Genomic DNA, 20,315 nt, shown 5'->3' with positions numbered 1-20,315 from the left:
GTAGGTAGAATAATTATAACGAATTTCATTGCTACAAGACAAACTTCTTAAAAGACCTAACAAAGATTTAAACAATGAGGATAGCTGTCCACAAAAAAATTGAAAGATAACTGTCCAACTTCAGCAGCATGGTCAACATTTTCATTGACAAATTCTGATTCCCTTTAAATATATTGCATACAGTTTCAGAATATGCAGTAAGAGACTAGAAACATTTCTTGTTGTGACAGGCACACAAATCTTTAATGACACTGGGAGCAATTCTAGCATAGTTATGTGTAGGTACTCATGCACTAGTAAACTGTGTTTTATAATGTGTTATCATTTAATACATAAGCGTAAGGCTAAAGATCTAACACCTTCCAACAAAGTGCCTAAGTTAAGTATTTTTATTGTAAACTATATTAGACATCCAATAAAACGTCACTGGCCAAACAGTTTGTTAAATCAAAGGTTAATGCCAGGTCATATTATAACTAGAAGTATAATGCCAGATGAATAGCACTGTAACTCTAATTATTAACAGAAAGATCATTTGTACTCTTATGGTTGGGTTGTCACACCGTGATTTTTACTCTTGTATGTTGTAGTACTGTGAAAAAGGGACAATACAGGCCTCCAGTAACCTCAGTAAGTAATATTTTAAAGGAAATAGACATGCTTGACAAGAAGGATATTTTGCTGAGTTTTCTGTATTTAGTGGAATAGGACTACACAAAATACTGAATGTTTAAGAAATATATGGTCTAAATACTGCCTAGAATAGACTGTCTTAATGCATAATCACAAAGTGGGCCATGGGCTTTTCTCTGTGCTTTTTGAAACTGGTACAACTGGGAGTTGTTATTGCCATCAATAATTTTACCATTTTAATCCATAAAATGTTAATGTTTTATTGCCAACAGCTGAGAGCCTAAAGTGGATCATAATGAACAGGAAGAAGAGCCAGTATTTATCGGCCAAGATGGGTATGATGGAACATCACCTAATAAGCAATAATACACAGTTAATAAGAAATAAAAATCAATATGCTGTCAAAGAGGAAGCCAGTGCAATGCAGCTAGGTTGAAAAAATGCAGGTCTTTTTTTTACCTGAGCAAGTACCTAAGGTGTTGCATTCCAAATGAGTTACAATTTATGGCCAGCATTCTGGGAGAGACCCATAAGTACAGAACTGTAATAATCCCGTCTGGACAGTAAGATCCATAGATCATGAATGTGCTGCTTTTGTGACCATTTAAATGCAGGCTATTGAAGGTATTCATTTTGAGAAAAAAGCTTTTTTTCGCAATATCTAGAATAAGGCTGGTAGAACAGTGTTCACAATTCATAGCCTTCTACACCCATGTGCCCATCCTCCTAAACGGAAAGTTGAGACAGTCATATAACAGCACTGACTAAAGTAAACCCACAGATTATTGTCATCCTGCTATGCCAATAAGAAACCAAAGTTATCCTGTAAAATCTAGATGTCTTCAATTAGGTGTTTTCATCCCTATGTAAAATGAAAGCTTCTCTTGCAAAGTAGATCACTTTTTCTGGGTTTCAGGAGTTTTTAAGCAAACTTTTAAATAGATTGAAAGTGTGCAGTGAAAGTGTGGAGTTTTTTCTGACAAAATTCTTTAATCTGTAGAAAGATAATGGAATAGGTCATCTGGAAACAGTAGTTTGTTTCTGTTCTTAATTTGTTGTCCTCTGGAGTTAAAGACAATAACAAATAATTGTTTGATTGTAGATTAAGGCTTGTAATAAAATACAGAAAACAACTTTTGCAATATTTTTGCAGTTAGGCAAGTAGAAAAAAAATTATATTCCAAGACTTACTAAGGGAGAAACCCAGTATTCTTCACCCTGTCTTTCCTAGTATTTCACATTTCCTCACTCAAAAGAAAACCCAAACAAACCTACCAAACTTTCACAGTGGCAGTGTACCACATGAGCTTTCTTTTTGTAATTATTCCCATGGGAGAAGTTTCCATTTTTATGATTGGCCTCACTGGATCTGTGAATCCACAAATCAAAGGCCAGTTTTCTTTCAAGAGGTATTACAAGAACATCGTAATATATATGCTCATTAAGCTTTCAGCCTTTCTTCAGTGTAAATACCAAGACTGAAAGAATCTTCCTCTGTCATTATTATATTAAAAAACTTGAGGTTCTTCTGTGCTTTTTGACTGGAGTGGCAACAGCTACAAACTCTACAGAATAGTGTTTTTCCCTGACATGACAGTGCTTCCTCCCAAGAAAACTAGCAGGGATATAGAGTGAGGAGCCTTTTCACAGTTCCGTAAGCTTTGAATTCACTTAATGTTTCTCACCCCTCCCATGAAGCTGAGGTGGTTTGGTCATGGCGTTATACTTTTTAGTTCTCATAAGAGGTGTTGAGAAGTAAAGTGAGTGTAATGTGACTAACTACTTCTGATGAGCAATTTAACTATGAGAATCGTCTAATCAAACAGGAATAATACCTCAGGACTTAAACAGATAGACACTGTATAACTTGTAAATGTCAAATGGCAGATTTTACAAGAAAATGTACAATTCAGAATAGTACTTTTAGCTGGAATATGTGTATATACGTCTGTTCAGTATTACATCTTTTGTAAACGTTTGTGTTAATTAGGTGATACCACTCTCAGATTGGCAATGCAAGGAAACCACTAAGGTTGCTAAATATTATGATATTCGAAATTGCCTTAATGCAAGTGCTTATATTGAATATATTGCAAATATATTATTCTGAACATTTGCTCTGTGTACTTCTCAGGCACCTATGCCATATAAAATGATTAATATAGCTTAAATACAGAATAAAAATGCAAGTTATCTATATATATGTTAGTGACATGCCACTGTGTTAGTAGCTTTGAAAGATACCACTATCTAACTGATCTTAACTCTAATGAGAAAAAGTATAAGCAATAAACAGAAGTAGTCTGAAATTCAACCAATGTAATGCTCTTTTAAGTCCATTTTCCTTAACAGATTTTCAAATTATTATCTCAAGGACTGAGGCACTTAAAATCCCTAAGTAGCAACAAAATGTAAAGATTTCATTAAGTATAGCTGGTAACGATAAGCAGCAACATCAGGTTATATTTGACTAGAGATTGATTCAAGGTGTGGAAATTGGAAATGGAACAAAACATCATCAAATTCAGGATCTGTCAGCTTGCCTTCTCTCTCCCCCACCCCCCCTTTTTCTTCCTCCTTCTTTCTTGCTTTCTTTCTTTTCAGATGCTATGACTTTGACTTAGGTTCTACAAAACTTCAGGGAGGTCTTGAGCTGTTCTGGTGATTTATCCTGTCAGCTATACTAACTGTGTCTTGCTAACAGAAACAAAGAAGTAATAAAGTCAGAGAAGACAAGCACTGGCAAAGGGGGAAACAGTGTAAGGTTTATATGCGTGCTTTATATATACGTTTGTTACCAAGATGGCAATACAAATCAATGAAAGAGGCAGACATTAATTCATTGTATAGGGAATTGAGATAGCGTTCGCAGCATCATTTATGTTTACTTTTTGGAGGTTGTCAGCTTATGTCTGTATACCTCAATTTCTGCACTCTGTATGAGTAATGAGACTTGAGACTTCCCTTTCCTACAGAGCACTTTGAATTCTCTTTTGAAAACTTCAAGATAACACCCAAGTGATATCTTCTGTATATTATGCCTAGTGCATTTTCTGAGTTCCATTTGCTAGGATAGCAATGATTTCTTTAAAATAAAAATCTATTTATATGTTTGGTAATGTAAAGCTAATCAGAACTTTTTCCATCTTTTCTTGAGGAAAAAGCCTTAAAAATCCTTAAAATATCACATGCAGGAAGACAGCATACTGGAAGACCACTGTATTATTCACTACTCATTCTCTTATTGCAAAACTCTGACTTTGTATGCTCAGTTCCAAAGTTCATAGTCAGGGACGTATTCAAATGTATACTTAAGCTCTATAGAATCTGAAAGCTCTGTTTATTTTCAAAAACTAAACAACTTTTCCAAAATAGATATATTTTCATTATAAAAGGATAGTTTGGCAACTTTGTGATAGATGGGTCCAGGCTGCTGAGAAAAATTATCTAAGAATTTAACAAAGTGGGGAAAGATTATTCTTCTGCTGGAGTTTACGCCTCAATTATAGGAGGACATTCTTCATAACATGCCAGTGAAAGAGACAGAGAGAGTGATTGGAAGCAGCAACTTGATGTAATGATGCTTGATACACCCTGTTGATGTGATTATTCCTTTTCACTGACTGCAGAGGGAATATAGGTAATTAGATGGCTGATGTAGATACCAGGTTTGAATACAGTGAACACTTCTTTGAATGTGTACTTTGAATAACCCCTGAAGACTGTATCTGTCTCCACTGGCTATACCAGGAGGAGGGACAGACTAGCCTCCTAAATTATATATGGATGTGTTGATGCTGTTAACACCTTTCATAGTCTTGAGACAAATTCACTTCTGAGTATGTTTTTGACTAGCAGGGGAGATATATATACGTAAACTGAGATAACCTTAGCCTATTCTTAGACGTTGGGACTTTCAGTCACATCTTTAGCTTTTTGAAGATATTTGCTGATACCTAAGAAAAAAACCCTTAATAGCAGCTTTATTAGTTGTCTTGGAGAACAGGTGGTCCACCTGAAGAAATTTGATAGAGATAATTTGTTCTGTGGCTTATATATTTGCATAGATACAGTGTGTTCATTACAGAGGGAAAAGAAAGGTTTTTTACAATAGATGTAAACAATCATCTGGTTGATCATGCTGAAAAAAGCTCCTTTTTGAGCTTCACTGAAAAACTGTCATCATGTAAAAGTCAGCGTCAGTGCTCAGGATTATTTTTTCTGTGAAGCAAAAAGGCTTCTTGGGTAGTATGAACTTTAACTTAGCATAACATATATGGCAGCTGAGTTCTTTAATAAAAAATAAACCGTGTTAATAAAAACAAAATTAGATTTTAAAATGTGATATTACAAAAAAAAAAAAGATGGAAAAAAGCATTGCACTATGATCTTGCTCTATCAGCCATCCTTCTGGAAGTTTCTTTTCAGGAATTGATTATTATGAGATGTCACCCTCATTTTCTAATTAAATTGGCTCATATCAATCAACAAAACTCTCTATAGAGTATGATATTAATCACAAGAAGTAAAGGTAGCAATCCAATCCTGCATTACAGCTTGATTGTGTGAGATATTCAACATCTTCAAATTATACTGACACTAATGATAATAAAGCACGTTATACCTTTGACAGATGTGTTTAGTTCTTTTCAAGGCTGTACTTCTGTTTCAAGTGGTGTGTTTTCAGTGTTTACGATGATTGTAAGAGACAAGGTTGAATCAAAATGTGTAATACCAGAAAAATTTTGGATCTAGGATGAAAGTTAATGTAACAGGGCCACCTAAAATCTCTCCCTCCCCCCACCCCCCTCACCCATATTTGTAATATTAAGGGCACAAAATGTTACAAATCAGACCCTAGGGTATAAATTCAAAAAGTATTCCCTTGAAGCTTGTTTTAATTTTGCTATTAACTTTGGTGGAACAAGAGAGGAACCACTAACGATAGACCCTATGCAGAAATGTAAAGCATATTGGAACAGCATTCCTTCTTCTGTAGAATCTCTTAAAATTTTTTAAAACAAGTCGCTTCAGTTTTTCTTCTTATAACTACCTTTATCTATGTATGAGATGCAAAATATGACAATAAATCTTAGAATAGTCTATTACAGTTAAGTTGGTATTGATTGCAAGGAGTGAAATTGCTATATTACATGTTGTAAAACTTATTCATGTGCCACAAAAATATTACATTAAAAGTATAATAAATTGCAATACTTTAATCACTTGGCAAATGATTTGACTCTTACTGTTCAATTTATAGTATCATTTCAGTAGCACCTGCTTCATAAAATGTGCATATTACTGATACTACTCTGATGGCTTTTATAGAAACGTTATTGGAATAATTCATCCAATTGCTCTTTTTAACTAAAAATTCTTTTTTTTCTCTTTCCCACGTAGACCGACCCACTTTTAATTTTTCAAAATCTTTTATATTATCTTATTTCTCCTCATATTCACCATTGCCACTTGTCAAGCTAATGAAGTATCTTTTCTTCAGGTAATTTAACCTTTCATTAGAAAAAAAAATTACAGTTTTAATATTTCTAGTACTTGCCTTAATTATAAATCACACAGACATAAGTTTACAAAATATGAGAGTCTCTGAAATTACACTTGTGTTTCAGCTTTATGGACCTACATCTTTTATTTTTAATTAAGTTTTTATTGAATTTTCCATTGAAAAGTAACAAACAAACCATAAGCTGTGAATTTTACATGAGCTGAAACATTCTGCATTAGTCAAATGGAAAAAGAGTTCATATTTATTCCATACATATTTTTCTCCTAAAGATTATGGATATAAACCTACCTTAAAAAAAAGATACGATCTGTTCCACAATGTGCATTTATAATCTTGATCTGTCATCCATATTCTGAGGCATGAAGAAATAGGACAGCATGAAATATGTAGAGCTGCATTCAGATTTGATCATGGCCTTCTAGAATATCTTCAGCAACATGAATACCATAAAACCCCTGGAGACCAGTTGAAACAAGATTATGTCAAAATCCGTGGACCAAATACCAGACCCAGAAAGAACTCAAATCTGGCGGGAGAGTGCAAGACACTCACCTGATCACTGATCATTTAGGTTGCTCTTAAGAAAAGCAATAGATAGTATATCTTATTTGGGATGTAAATGGTATTTGTTTGAAATAATTTCAATTGTCTGCAAAACAAATATCAAGACTAATGAAATATATATATAATTATAAATAATGCAACCTATTTAAATAAAAATAACATTTGATCATCCTTTTGTTCTTTCTTTTCAACGTTTTTTCATTGGAGGTGGGGTAAAAGACTGAGAGGAAGGAAAGAATGTGTTCAGTACATGACATTTTCGTTGTAATTCCCCTTATCTCAAAACGCTTTCTCTTTAGAAATGATTATCTAAAAAGCTGAAGTGCATGACATGCACAAAAATGGATTCATTTTAATAAACCTGCCCTGTTCAGATCCCCTAAATGTCAAAAAGAAGGAAGTAATAAGTTCTTTTGTCCTACCAGTGAGGCTTGGTTTTCTCTGTCTAGAGGACAACCAATAAACTTCCAGTAATACATAGTTTTGAATAAACCAATATGGGACCTAAAGGGAGAAACTCTTCCTTCTTATGCTGTTTAGAAACAATGATTGCTAATGGAAACAGGGATTTTCAACAGAACTGAAGCCCAAAACTGCTCTCATTGTTATGAAAGGGAGAGATTTCTTGAAAACGAGGACACATGATTGCACTCCTTACCAAAGAAGTAGAAGTCTAATTTTGACAAAGTGTAATTTTTGAAAAAAATTACCCCAATAATGATTAGTTGCTATTATTTAGTGTGATGGAGTTATACAGAGATGAGAGAAAGATATTTTGGCCTACCTAATTATTTTTGCTGACACCATCTAATTATATGTTTCACTGTAACTATATGAATACCTCAGGAGTGGTAATGTTCTTCGCCTTGACACACAGTCAGCTCTGTCACTGCATTTAATAACATAAAAGGAAAGAAGAAAAAACACCAAGTAATTAAATCACACAAATTAGGCAGCCAAACTGGAGTAATTGAATATTTCAATTAATCACAGGAAACATGCAAATATACCTCTGATGCTTAGTCTAGTTGTGTGGGAGAATAAAGGGGAATTTGAGGTTCACCAAAGTATATGGCTTTACCATTTAGTCATTTAAAATAATAACTGTTCAAGTGATTAATTCAACACAAGTAAGAGAAGCATATATAAAGAAAAAGCATTATAACTATGGTAATATCTTACACATATAAGTCTATCTAGTACTAAAACCTGGGAAAAGTTCCCATTCTAAATACACTGTGAACATAAGCACTTCCACTACAGCACAAGCTCTATTCATATGTTTGAAAATGGTCACATGGATAAAGAGTTATCAAAAGGTGGCTGATGACTAAACTATACCACATTACAGTGATGTGCTAGACTGACAGTGTTATAGACACATTTTACTGAAATCTCAATAGAATATAATGCAGATACTTCAATTACCTTCCTCTCAAGATGAATACACATGTACCATACTGTTATCTACACGTTAATAGAGAAAACTAAAAAGTTATTGTTAATGAATGGAAGAATATTGTTCTACATAGTATTGATTACTAACATCTTGGCTTTACATAAAAAAAAAAATTGTGATAACAAATTGTGATAAAGCCTCATGGGTTCTGTTATTTTTAAGCAGAGCTGGAGATAGAAACAGATGACAGGAATAGCCCTTAAGTAGGTCTTCAAAATAGCAATAGCCAAAATTAAAAAAATATTCTAAGGCTATTAAGTCCCTGAACTGCGATTCTTTAAGAGACAGTTACCAACAAAGACGCTTCAGTACAGACTGACAATTCTTCTCAAAAGTTCACCAACAGCTAATGAAAAATTTTGCTAGCAAAATTAATACATGAAGCTGATGGTGGAAAACCAGCAAGTGAGGGAATATCAGAAAATGAAAGATGATTGCACTTGTACAGAAAGAAGGAACTATTACTCGCAGGGAGAACTAGTGTGAAGAAAGAAAAAAAAGAAAAAAAGATGAGAATCTTCTAAAAATGAGAGAGGATAACAAAGGCATAGCAAGAGAGAGCTCTGAACAAGCTGTTCCCATCCCAAGTTATGAAAGAAAGGAAGATGAGACAGATTCCAGTTTGAATGTGTTCTGACATCACTGAATTTATCTGGATTTATGCTGATGTAAATGAGATCAGCATTTGGTCCATCGAAAAAGAAACGCAGTTTTCCCTCTCTTGTGAAAGAAACAATAGCATCCCTGACAAAACAGAAAGTAAGTGCATTAACAGGGCCACAATTTAACACATTTGGGAAGTTATCTAGAATATGTCTCCCGATGTTAGTTAACCTTCTTTCCATAATTAGCACAACATATCACTCTAACTGCTTTTCAATCTGTATTGAGGGATTGTTTGCACATAAGACTGCCTGGTTTTTCTGTACTGGACTGACTATATATTCTAATAACCAGGTAAAAAACATAGAACTATTGGCAGTGGCTGCTTCTTCCCTCACACATTTTTTACTAGATATTTCCACTAACATTAGTGAATTTAGAGTGTTTTTGATTTTTGAGGACGAAAGAATTGAGAATATAGTTTCTTAAAATGAATTCTCACAATGATGGGCTATCCTTTTGTTTCTTTTCTTCTCTTTCCTCAGGTGAGGAATTTGGGTGACAAAATTTGGAAATAGAACTGTCAGTCCAAAATGGGAGTCTTCTGAGCATCTTCCCTAGTAGAAGATAATTTGGATGATAACAGATTATAGAAAATGCAGGAATATGCATTCCAGTTAAGACATTTTAAAGACGCCCAATCAAACATAGCTCAATTTTTAGTTCAAAGAATAGGTGTCAACGATCAATCTTTTTTCAGAATTGTTTAAACCATCTCTGATGTTGCAGGAACTGTCAAGCAAAGCTAAATACTAAGATTATGCCAGTTTTGACATTTTTAAAGGTGAATAGGCAGACCTTTACACTGCAGATAGCGCTGTCTCAGACTCTCACGTCTGTTACTGCAGATTGCAGTGTCAGTTCTGACAGCAGTTTTGATGATGGGTGAGCAATGACAACCGATGATGAGGAGCTATAGCTGGGATGGGAATTCAGCTGAGTCCTGTAACACTAGCATGACTTAGGTAACTCAAATGTCTCAGACTTATGTACTATGACCAACAGAAAATACAACTGTGACTCAGGTTTCTAAATTATGTTCTAGCGGGGAGCTTGATATTTTAAATTCTGTTTTTTCTCCAGACAAGTATCAAACTTAAAATCTGTTTCCAGTATTAAGAAAGCTAACAGAGTAAATGAGTAAACACAACAGTTTTCAATTTCTTTTTTCCTGTCCTTTATGCTAAACTGCATTACAAAGGGTTTTTCTGCTCCTTTACAGTTTTCTGGCTATCGATCCAGAGCAGACCATGACAGAAGCTTTGGGCCTGACCCTGCCTCAGTATAAATCAGCAGAGTCCCATTGTCTCCATTAATGTCTCCATTAATGCTATGCTGATTTACGGGACTGATGATTAGACTCTTCTTCCTAGAAGAAGAGAGGACTAGCAAAGCTTTGTAGAATCTTACAGGGAGACTTTAAAGCAGAAGGACCCGTCACTTTGAATTTACTTTGAACTCAGGTTTTCTTCTATCTCTAATAATAGATAATTCTCTAAAGAAGTGTGCTACGTGTGTTTCTGTGACACACCTGAAGTCTTCTATGTGGAATTTATCTTCATAAAGACTTGATGTGCCTGATCAGACAGTGCAGAGAAAATGAGCAGTAATATCACAAAAGAGGTAAGAATTTAGCTAGAATTTTTTCTGAAGCTTTAGCAACTCTCTATGGAACAGACGTAGAACAATATTTTGTAGCCATTTATTGTGATTTATAATGAGTAAATGAGATTGATAAATAGGAAAAAAATAGGATACAATTTTTTTTTGAATGTGAGTCCTGCTATCTGGATATAAGTCTACTTTTCATATATTTTTTTTTCCCCCAAGATGCCTTTCTGGAGATGCATTCTTTCAGTTCGATAGCAACTAAAATTCATAACTTAAATATGGTTGGTTTTTGCCTGGGTACTGTAGCTTGCTCCTTCAAATTGGTTGTTGTAGTACTCTCAAGGTTTATTCCTTTTCTTTACTTTGTCGCTATTCATCAGTTTATAGTATCAGAGTTACCATTTGAATGATCTTTTTTATTAACTTATAAACAAACAAATTTGCTCAATCAAAGCTTTTAACTACACTAAACTTTAGATTCCAGCTATATTCATTACTGGTCCTTTTAAAAGAGCTTGCAAAACAAGAGAAGAAAATCGTGGTGTTATCTGTTTTCTTCCGCTCTACATTACTGAAAGGTTTAAGTGGATTACATGGATTACATAACTGAAGGTCACTGGACTACATATCAGTCAACATCATGTGACTCCATCTTGAATGTTCACCCCTAGAAATTTCCAGGTAGTATCAGAAAAAAATGGCTTTCCATCTTCACTATAAAAGCAGCTTTGTCATACTAGCACAGTCTGTTTCATAGCCTGGAAGCCACGAAAAAGAAATATAAGCTGTTGGAGTAGCTAGGAACTGACAGGAACTGATCTAATATTTCTAGGAATGTGACTTGACTTCAGTCTGGTGCAAAAATCTTATAGCAAAATACTATGATAATAGGAAAGGCTGGGGGCGGGGTGGGGGGGAATAGGGGATGGACACTCACAAAAAAATGTTAACACTAAGTATCTCCACTATTGGGAAGACACCACAGACTTGGTGGCTGCAGCTGATGTCTGTCCAACGCAAAGTCCAAGTCTAGAAGACTTCAGTCTAAGTGGAACTGTTGAATAAACATGTTGAATAAGCTTACAAATTGTCCTTTGGGATTCAGGGATGTTTCAGCACTTTTGCCTATATTTCATATTACCATATATGAACTGTTCAAAGAGTAGGCAGCCTTCTCAAAAGGGAGGGGGATGGAGGCTCTCTAATGTTTCTGATGTTAAAATCTTGTTTGTCTTTTATATGCATAATTCTAAATAGTAATACAACCCCACAGAAGGCAGAACATCTTTTTTGTATGGTACCCGTTGATTATTCTTGCAAATTTCAGATGAGAAAAATTCATGTAATAAGAAAAAAAGAGTGATCAGCCTTAAAACTAAATTAAACAGAAACCATTTGTTCCTTAATCATAGCTATTTGTTCTGTATAAAATGTCATATCTCCAGCAAGACACTAGGGCTATTTTTAATTAAAGCAAAATACAAAATATATCTGTGTTTAATGTCTTTTGGCTATAACCCAGCTTGTGGCTGCATATATTATCTAGGTATGCCACTCTGTTTACCGTCTTGAAAAAGAAAAAGCAGGTAAATTAATCACACTGCATTTGAACTGTATGGATTTGATATTTCCTTACAGCCCAGCACTCAAATATGCTTAGGTGAGACATTTGATTCACTGCTGGGTAGAAATGAGTTTGTGTGATTTTTAGGCTTCTTTACTGCTCTCTAAAACATACATCAAGACAATTCTTCTCTACAAGGTGATTTACTATGTAGTTCATCTCTGCATTTTGCTGAGAACAGCACCTGAGAAAACTTCCATCTCCTGTCGATAGCAGAGAGGATACACTTTGTACTGATGAAGAAGTTGGGGTGCTCCACTGGTCCGTTGCTCACCAGCGACATTCTCAGCCCTGCTTACACTGTAAAATTGAGGACTATGTAGAAATAACTCGGCAAATAACCACTGGAGCTAAAAAGTCCATGCAACAGTGCAGAGAGCTGTATTTTGGTCCCCATAGCAGTCTCTCCGCCTAGATCTCTGCTTCAACGTAAGCTATCTGCTGAGGTGCAAAGCTGTGCTGAAATAGCTGTAATGCTTCTGGTTCTGGAGCAGGAATGGCCTCAACTTTCTTTAAAGTTTCTGCACTGCTCTCTGTTGCATGGTGTAAAAGTGCCCAAATATTGCCCCTTATTTTATTATAATACAGCTAATGTGATGAGTGCTCTATATATTAGTAAATAAACTGCCTGATGTATATATATCTATATATATCATTACACATGGAAGGTAATAAACAATATAGAAAAAGGCTTTCAAATAGCAAAATAAACCTTTTTTTTTCTATGGAAATATATCCTTTTTAATGCCATATAAATAGTTAAACTCAAAATCAATTTTATTCATAAATACTTACAACTTTGTGTTTTACAAAAGCATTGGAACTTCATCTGTGTTTATTTTATCCCATGTGGCATCATATACAGTAGACATGTAAAATCAGTTGGGTTTTTTCCCAGATTCATCATGAATAAAATCATATTTCAAAAAAACCCAAGCCTATTCTAGTCCTCAGAGTTGCAGAGAGAAGTGGCCTTGGCATAAAGTAAAAGTAATCATTATCGATAACAGTAATAAATGTAACTAAAAGAGTGAGGAAATTCAGGTCTGAAGTTTTTGGAGGAATGATAGTGAAGAAATATGCCTTCTGGAGCCCTTTTTCCCTGCTGTTGGTGTTCTTTATTGGGAGATGATGGCTGTGTGTTGTTTGTCCTCTCTGTGAACTGATATTTGTAATAGCATCCTCTGCTGAGGTGGTGTCTGCTGGCAGCCAAACATCCAATCAGGTGCTCATGACCCCCCACCATCCAGCAGGATGGAGGAGAAAATAAGAAGAACAAGAGTGAGAAAACTTGTGGGTTGAAATAAAGGCAGGGAAATCACTTGGCAATTATTACCATAGACAGGACAGACTCATCCTGGGAAATCTAATTTAATTTATTCCCAATTAGCATAAACATTTAATTACTGATTAGGCTATTGGGGGGAAAAAGCCCAAACCTCAAAACACTTAAAACACCCTATTTCCTTACAGAGGCTCAGTCTCACTCTGAGTACCTCTCCTCCCTTTTTATTATTGCCACAGGTTGGAACAGACTGTGTGTGGCACAGGGAGACCTTGACCTTCTCCCATGGATGCCACCCCTGCAGAACCCCCCAGCCTTCCCCCTGCTACCAAAACCTTGCTGCCTACACTCAATCCACACCCAGAGTTCTACCTGCTGTCCTTGAGAGTCTGAGGATTACTGTCAAAAGTGTTTGACAGTTATAATTTTATTAATCTTGGGGTTTTTTTTTTCAGGTTTGCCATGCATTTTCATGCTTTCATTGGTCTGGATCATTACTTATAAAATGTAATTTTATAACCTGGACTTAGTAAATACATAGGCCATAAGACAGTTAAAAGAAGAAGAAAGCTTTGTGATTTGTAGGATTATATTGTTTCACTCCCTCTCTCTATCTCTTTTCCCCCTGTCTCTCTATCTCTCTTCTCTCAACTGATTTTCAGATTTCTTGCCTTCATAAGGCAAGAGTCTTCCAACCTTGAAACAAGGCTGGCAGTTTTGCCCTCTTGTACCTTATATCAGTTTCTAGCTTGAAACTTCACCCTAGCTTACAGTAGCATTTATTCTGAGCTTACATCATTAATGATGCTATACTGCAGTGTATTTTGGCCACCTGTGAAAAATTATCTTATTTTGGATCAGTGCTACTTATACTACATTTAAAGAACCACTACTGGTGACTCAGTGGATTTAAAATACTTCATTTAGTTCAGCTTCCATGTTTAAATTTTTTGCTGCCAGTGAGTCTTTTCCCCCCAGATGACCTGAGTTCTAATCAGACTTGCATACTTATATAACAAGAATCTAGAGCTTAGTGTTTCAGCCACAATCTAATGTAACTCACTTTTATATATTTGTATATAAAATTTATATATTTGTGCACATATATATAGTTTCTATATTTGCATATTTGTATATGTGTGGAATGGGAACTAAAACATAAACAATATTATATTTTCAGTGTTGCATTTGATATATGCTGAAGTATTAAATTATCGTTGTGTTTTCCAGAGGTTAATATTTCTTAGAACATTTGAACCTATAATATGGCATCCAGAGCAACAAACAGTCTGCAGGTGATAAAGTTAATTGTATGTATTCATTTTCTAATTTAGTCTTTTCAGTAACAGCTAGTTGATTAAAAAATCCACTAATAGAATTTAAATATAAATGTGGTAAAAGTAATTCCTATATCTAATGTTCCTATGTAAATACCAATCACTAACCCTTAAATAGTTTTAGCTTAATCAAATTGCTTTTAGATTGATTTTGGATTATTCATTTCACTCCAAGCATGCTCTTTGGTTTTTATTTTAAATCACGTTATTGAATCCAAGTGATTGAATCCAAACATTTGACATAATTTGATTTAAATGTTGTTGAACTGTAAATGAATCCAATAGCTTTTCCCAGCTAAATAAACTGTTGCTTTCAAGACTTAAACAGTAGAATGCAGCTCTTTAAAGATACATTATTTTAAAATGACTTGAATCTCAGTATCACACAACTAACTGTGAATGGGGAGTGTGAAAAGCATTGCTATAGTAATTCTTACAAACTGAATTGATGCTGTTTTCCAGTCTTTACATTGGTTGACACTTCTGCTTGTAAGACTGAGTTCTTGGTTTCTTACGACCGCCAAACTTGAGATATTTGGGTTGAAGTATTCTGTGCTGGGTGTCTGGCACATGATGATCGTTGGACAAGTATCATCTAATTATTCATATAGTTTTGAGAATGGAATGAGGGAAAAATAATATTACTTTGACTGTGGTAAGAACAACTTATACAAGCTTTCACTAAATACTCTAATGTCCTTTTCCTTGAAAGAGGCACTGAAAATTTGGCAATGCATTAGCATTCTGAATTTTGTTGCTCCTGTCCAAACATTGAATCTTCAATAAATTTTGTATGCCTGTTAAATTTTGGTCAAATAAAAAAATAATCCATCTGCACTGAGCATCATCCTGTCTTATATGGCTCCGACACATAACTGTTCTGAACAGGGATTATATCCATGAAGCAATTGGGTATGAACTAGTCCAAGACAGAAAGAGCTAGGCAGAATTTCCCAAGTAAATTGCTACTTAGATTTGTTGTGATCTGCTCAGGTCATATGCAAAGAAACTGAAGAAAAAAGAAAGAAATTCAGCTGGTTTTCTAAGAGATGCTAGGCTTGGACAGCTTGAAAGAAAACCCGTTTGACTTTGCCATGGAAAACACAGGGAAGACTTAGTGCTACGGTGTTAGAATGGAAGTAAGAGGAGACTGGCACAGAGGTTCAGTCTGATAAGGGCTGGGATCGGCATTGTGGTATCAGGACCAAAGGTCATGGGTAGTTTGAATAGCAATAGTTAGTGGGGTGAATGAGATTTAACAAGAAGCCAGGAACAGAAGCTATCCTAGGCTGGACAGTCAAGTACCAGAAGGTGCTCAACACTACTCTGTGGCAACTAATTGCCCAAGTTTTGCTCCTGAGGTGTAGCCCCAAAATACCACCAGCATAGATCAAAACCAGGATACTGACCTGGGTCCTTAGCCAGAAGCCCACATATTGACATTTCTGCACTACAGTAGCAGGAACTAGAGTCCTAGTAGAAAGCTGGGAATTACTTTATAGCTAGATATTAAGTCAGTTGTAATTAATTCTACTGACCTGTCACAAAACATGTTCACAGACTTCAGCTTCTTTAAACCTTGAGTAGTATTTCTTATACTACAGTTAATTTTTCAAACCTATCTACACTCTGCCTAACATAAGCAATTTTGGTAATATAAATTTGCATATTAATCCTTGCTGAGTTTCCTACTAGTAGTGACACCTTTCGTCAAACTTACTATTATAACATGTGAATGCACCTTTTCTTTTCACCCAAAAATAGAAGTAGCATCACTGTTAGGAATTTCTATGCATACGTTCAGTTTTTATGATAAATTGATAGAAGAGTCCATGAATTAGACTGAAGGCATATGAAAGGCAGAGAGTTTGCCTGAGCATGTAACTTTAGCATAGGCTTTGCTCAAGTCTCATGATACAAACTTTCACTGAGGACTTCTGACCCCAGGTCTGCTCTGAGACTCCAAAGCTCATGAAATAATGTGAAAGTTCAGAAGAGATCAACATAAATCCATGCTAATATGCCTCCAAAGAAACTTATCCATTTGGAATTTAGATAGGAAAATAGCACTCAAAGGACATATAGGTCCATAACAGCCATCCTAGACAATATGCTTTATCATTGCTTTATTAATTACATTTCAAGCTATTTTTGCATCTTCAAGGGCCTGCCTTATCTACAGCTTATGACCCGCAGTTTGTTAGTATGTCAAGGGAGATCTTTTACTATGGAGAATCCACACAGTGCTATCAGTTTTTCCAGTTTTACCCTGACAGACCAGGGACAACATCAGTCACACAGCCTTAATGATCACCAGGTAAGGTAAGGTAAAGTAAGGTGAGGTAAATTGTACATACTTTGGGGTATCATAGGTTAGGGCAATGATAATAATTTCCTGGAGACATAAGCAAGACCCCAAGACTGTGGTTTGAGCAAAGAGAGCAAATCTGATTTAAAATCATCTAGGATCTCTTCTGCAGCTGGTGGTTGCCTGCTGACCAGGGTCAACCGTCCACATGTCTTAATGCTGTATCAAGGTACACCTCTGCATTGTGTTAATTGGCTTATTTGATAAAAATGAGACCATTGTGCTCACTTCGGCTTCAGATCATGTTTGTTCAGCTCTTTTACTGAACAGATCTGGTATTGGTGAGTATGGGACTTTGGCCCACTGTGGAAGCTGATAGTATTTTGGAGCAAAGGTTGTCCTTTCAACCAGATGAACCAAGGTTAGGTTAACTTTGATCACACAGTGACCCCATGGTTAGGAGGGCAAATGGGAAGCTGCATGAACACAGAAGTGGAAAAGTTAAATAGGAATTTAGGCTGAAGTTATTATTTTGCTGAGACTAGTACATTTTGTAGTGGGGAAAGGGTAATCTGTCTTAGAAATGTGTGAATTCTGTGCAGGGGCTATAGCTGTACGTGCCCATGTTAAACTGGGTGAAATGTCTGCAAAAGCTGTTGTTGCTGGTCTTGGAAAGGGAGGCATAGTAGAATGTATAAGGACATCACTTTTAGTAATCTATGCCATCATAATATACAGGAAGTGTCTTTTAATGCACAGAAAATGTGTGGCAGTGCTGAATCCCAGTAAGATCAAAGGAATATTAGGTACATGACAGATACATTGAAGAGGAGCCTACACAGCCCTAGGACGCTCATGCAAACAGAGACTATAATGATGTGTCCTGTTCTTGTAAATGATCTTTCAGGCACTGCAACCTGGCAAGAAGCCCACAGAATTCCCACCTTTCCCTGAGCTACTTTGCTGGGGAGGTAATAGATACACGTGCTCTGTGCTTTGGGAACAGAGATCAGAGTGCATTCACTGGTGGGTTACCTTTATGATGGTCGTAGGGTTTTTATTTCTAAACTCGGTTCACAATACGAAAGGGTTAAAAATTTCACAACAAACAAGCATGTAGGAAACCAGGAAAAGTTATATTTGTTAAAAATGTTAGGACGTATTTGGTTCAAGTGGATCACTGTGTAGATAACTCTCCTATAAAATTCAGATTTCTTTCCGTGTGTTCAAATGAAGCTCAGAATGCTGGGGGGAGAAATATCTTCCCAACCTTTGAAAACATCAAAGGCATTACTTTCTGCCTGATCTTTGAATATGAAAGACCCAGCAAATGAAAGAAAATAAGTCAGCGAACATTGGGACTAGCATTTGAGAGGCTAGATTTGGACCATAAAACTGAATGACAGATACAGATTGTTATTGGTAAACTTGAATCCCACCATGTAAGAGAATCAAGATCATAGGACCCTAAACAGTCCTCAGAGGAAATAAAGCAGGCCAGGAAAAAGGAATGATGGCACTTTATTGTTTCCCTTAGAAGCCCATGGATTTAAAAGATACACTGAGTGATTTATAAGAGCAAAAGGACACTGTACCAAGAAGCTTGCTGCTGAATCATGATTGCTGGATTTGCTGCTTTTTCTCTAAAGAAACAGAGGTTATTACTTCCTCCATGATGCATAAGAAAGAAGGAGCTTCCTGTCATAATTCCTATCACTTGAATTGTTATAACACTGAAATTAGTGTAATCTGTTATTATTTTGAATTGAAAACCATCTATCATTTTTCTTAAAAGGGTCTGGAAACAGAGTGGCCTGTCTTTGTATAGTGTCACCTGAAATACTCTGAAAACAGCTAAGTATCTTTTGATTAGATCTAGGAGAATTATTTGCAGCAAACAAATCTATTAATAAATACAGAGCTTTCTACTGTTCATTAACTGTAGGCAAATGATTACTTCTTTGCAGAATATATTGATTCCTTGGAATTATTCCACAGATATTTTATGTGAATATATTTCAACCTATACATTACCGAGAAACTCTTTGCTAAGAGTATTGCTTTAAGTATTTTATATTTACAATTTAAAACCCAAGCTGTTTAGATTAGATACATACAGCAGTGATAAATTCTGTTTAATAATTTTGTGAGAGTAGACCTCAGAACGAGGGTCCTGTGTAACTTTAAAAATAACTCTGACTTCAGATATGGTCTAACAAAGAATATTGGAGGAGAGGAAGACTTTCATGTTGTGTTTTGTATAAGGATGAAGGGTGCTTTTCTTTGCTGATGGGGTTTCTTTCTGCACTAGTGGCAGAATAAATTCCAGAAAATGGCTCCCAGTAATGAAGTAAGAGTCCATGGCACACAACCAAAATGCACTGTTTCCTAAAAGAGAATAACAGTCCAATATATTTATAAGTGACTAATTTTCTTGCTAGATGGAGTTTGTTAGACTGAATTTCAGTTAGAGATAAAAGCTAAAATTATATTCAGAGGTAGTCAATTAACTGTTTGTAGATGTTTAATTTTTTTGCGGAAAAAAGAAAAACAATTTTACTTATTTAATGACCTTGATAAAATTGCCTTTTATTTGTGAAAATGTAAACTTTGTACAGTAATGTGTATGGAAACAATATTTCTAATTCTTAAATATGGATTCAGTTTGCATTAGCTTGATTATCCATCCTGAGTTCATCTACATGAATAGCAGTGATTAGTGCACAGAAAATGCACAATTAATAGTTTTAAAAAGTGAAAGTCAAGGTATATGAAAATAAACAAAAACGAAAGTTTCTTATTTTCATTTGGGAAAAGGAAAGACACTGTAATCACTTCTATATGTCACTGATGACTGAATGTCTTGACTATTCTGCCCACCATTTACATTTCTGGAAACAGCTGTAGACAAGCTCCAAAAAGGACTCAGGTGCACAGGACCAAAGTGTTGCAGAGCTTAATTCTTGGCTCTCTGTCCTCAGAGCACAATGTCAAAGTCTGCATACAAGTTATCCAAATGTTAGTGAAACCTGGCCTGGGGAGTCTCCTGAGCTGTGCCTGGCCTGAGCCTGAGCCATGGGTCCTGGACCAATCTTAGCCAGCTGAGCTCCCTGCTGGTGGCACAGAAGCTGTTGGCGTAATGTCAGAGCTCAGAAATGGAGGGAAAGATGGAGAAAGGGAGCAAGCTGCCCCTTCTACCTCCTCCTCCTGCTCCCTTTCACACCTGCATGTGATGCTATCCTCATGTGTATGCCAAACAGCTTCTAACTGGCAAAATTTGTCTCTTCTTGGTCCTGAAAGCACT

The sequence above is a fragment of the Phalacrocorax aristotelis genome, chromosome 2, assembly GCF_949628215.1.
Source record: "Phalacrocorax aristotelis chromosome 2, bGulAri2.1, whole genome shotgun sequence".
Lineage (NCBI taxonomy): Eukaryota > Metazoa > Chordata > Aves > Suliformes > Phalacrocoracidae > Phalacrocorax > Phalacrocorax aristotelis.
The sequence above is the reverse complement of the archived record's forward strand: the minus strand, read 5'-3'. Positions refer to the sequence as shown.